The sequence below is a fragment of the Octopus bimaculoides genome, chromosome 14 (assembly GCF_001194135.2).
Source record: "Octopus bimaculoides isolate UCB-OBI-ISO-001 chromosome 14, ASM119413v2, whole genome shotgun sequence".
NCBI lineage: Eukaryota > Metazoa > Mollusca > Cephalopoda > Octopoda > Octopodidae > Octopus > Octopus bimaculoides.
In genome coordinates, this window is record NC_068994.1 from 5,308,245 (window position 1) to 5,310,993 (window position 2,749).

At 38.5% G+C, this 2,749-nt stretch overlaps 1 protein-coding gene across 1 annotated transcript in view; it reads left to right on the plus strand.

Moving 5' to 3' along the window:
• Positions 1-2,749, plus strand: part of LOC106868336 (receptor-type tyrosine-protein phosphatase T) — a 32,784-nt gene that overhangs the window by 6,482 nt on the left and 23,553 nt on the right. The gene's annotated exons all lie outside the window — the stretch shown is intronic.

Below are 2,749 nucleotides of genomic sequence, written 5' to 3' on the forward strand. Positions count from 1 at the left end.
CACACACACACACACACACACACACACACACACACGCACACACACACACACACACACAAACACACACAAACACACACACACACACGACCGTGTCTTGATATTTCACATAGGTATTGCGAGATTATTAGTTTAGAACTCAATATGTAGCTTCAGAACAAGGTGTTAGACGAGTATAGAGCCGTAATAAGAACATGAGATAACAAAGGAAAATAATGATTATGTTATGTACTTCATTAGCTTACAGTTGTTTCTGCTGTAGATCCAGTAAACTCATAGTTGAATGCATGAATAACACTTTATAGCTTCGTCGGAGCCTCGAATAGGAAGTGCAATTTATCTAGGAAAATAATAATATTTGTACATATATTTTGGGAAAGCAGTTTCCTATATATATAACATATGGTATAATTATAAACAAGGCAAATTTTAGCCATTTCTCCGCAGACTGAAAAGATGATGAACAACCTTAATCTATTTTCGAATCTTACTGGGTTCTCATCAGAAGCGTCTACAGCATTCTGACAGTCTCCAGAGAAACAATCAGCCAAACTGTTTATATACTCAACAAATGCAGCATTTACTCTATGAAAAAGTCCCTAATTTCCGTACTGAAAGTGTTTGACACTCTATAAATACCAGCGGCTTGTCAACGGGGATCTTAGTCCACAAAGTATCAAGGTATAGCCTTCGAATGTCGAATAGTCTCTTCAGACAACTAAACAACACAAACACCAACACAAGGAATACTGGTGGAACATTCTCATCAAAACATCTATCAAGTGTAAGCATAAAAAGTCAGATACAGTTGCTTGGGACAGACAAGAAAAACTATGTACCATCTTAGAGGTCAGATGTCCTGCTAATGTAAATGTCTCTATATTTCAAATACAGTGTGGATAACTATGGATAACTGCTTCCAAACTTCCATCTTGTCTAGATTATAAATTCAAATTTGCATTAATAATAATTGGTGCACTTAGTTTTGTGAGCAAATGCCTAAGTGACAATCTGGATAAGATTGAGATTTCAGAAAAATGAATCAACCAACTAACTCGCAATTTCCAAATACAATTTGTAAGTGGAACAGTAAAAATATGGAAGGCTTTTCTGAAGTTGAAAATGTGACATTGTTTTTGCTATCAACATTGTAACGACGGAGCTTTGTATATTTGTTAGAAATAGCTCCTTCCTCAGAAGAAGAATTTAAATAATTAAAAGCTTAAGTGAACATACATACAAAAATATTTATAAGCACGATATATATATAATATATATGTATATATTATTTTATTCTTTCACTTGTTTCAGTCATTTGACTACGGCCATGCTGGAGTACCACCTTTTATCAAACAAATCGAACTCAGGACTTATTCTTTGTAAGCCTGGTACTTATTCTATCGGTCTCTTGTGCCGAATCGGTAGGCTACGCGGATGGAAACACACCAACATCGGTTGTCAATTCTTACAACTTGTCCACAAGAGTAGTCTTAGCAGCAAATGCCACTACAGCCTCTGCTCTAAACTCTTCATCTCTCCCTTTCCAAAAGAATGTATATTTTCCACATGATTCTGTAAGATGACCATCTCCAGCCCCTCTCGTCTCAGACAAAGCAACGATATCAAGATCATAGCGTCGAAGCTCCTTCGCAACAAGCGTTGTCCTTCGTTCAGGACATTCAGAGGACTCGCGGTCAAGCAACGTCCGTACATTCCAACAGCCAATATTCAATATTTTATTTGATTCTATCACAGTAGCTCGATGACGGACGGGTTCAACCTGTGATTCTCTGGAGCCCCTGCCGGGCCAGACTCTTTTATCTGATGTGGTTCCAGAGTCCTTACTACCATTTATTTTTACACTGCTTAGGTACATCATTGATTGTTTGCTTGTTAACGCTACAGCCAGCCATTCGGTTGAGACTCATAGCACTATCAACAATCATCAATTAATTAATTAATCAGTCAATCAGTCAATGTTGTTATCGGGCAATACTTGTGCAACGAGATTTTTTTTAAGTGAGGAAAGGCAGTGCACCGATTCAATCCCACCCACTAAGCAACAACAGCCATAACCCGAAAAGAAGAACAATTCAACATCATCGGTAACCACTGAGCCGCAGGTTTTATGTCGGAGTTATCCCAGTTACCTGAGTTGCCTTCTAGAAGGACGCCCTAACAAAGGCTAGGGGTCCTTCACTTCCAATGGTTTAACCGCGCGATCGCGTATTCAGTCCAATTATTTCTATGTCTCCGCGCAAGATACAGCCATAGGATGGATAAAATAGATAAAAAAAAACGTACAATATGTAAAAATATTGATATACAATCTATACACAAAATATACGATATGGAATACATTAGATTGACATACAGCATATACAATTTAAAAACACGATATACAATATGGGCACACACATGCTGAAATGCAATATATACAATACACACACACACAGAGTCTAAAATGCAATATTTACAATACACACACACACAAACACTCCACAAACACACGTAGTTGAATGGCCGTTGACTTCATTGTAGTTCCTCCGCCCGTCGACGGCTCTTATTCTTTGTCTCGCAGGGTGTTCATCAAGCACCCACCTTACCCAGCAAGCCTGGTGGGGTTGTGTGGTTGCCAGTTTAGTCGCCGACGACCAGATATGGAACAAGTTGTACTGGACTACATGGTACCAGTAGCACTCAAGCGCAACCTTACCTGACCTGTGTGTTTATATATTTGTGTGTATATATA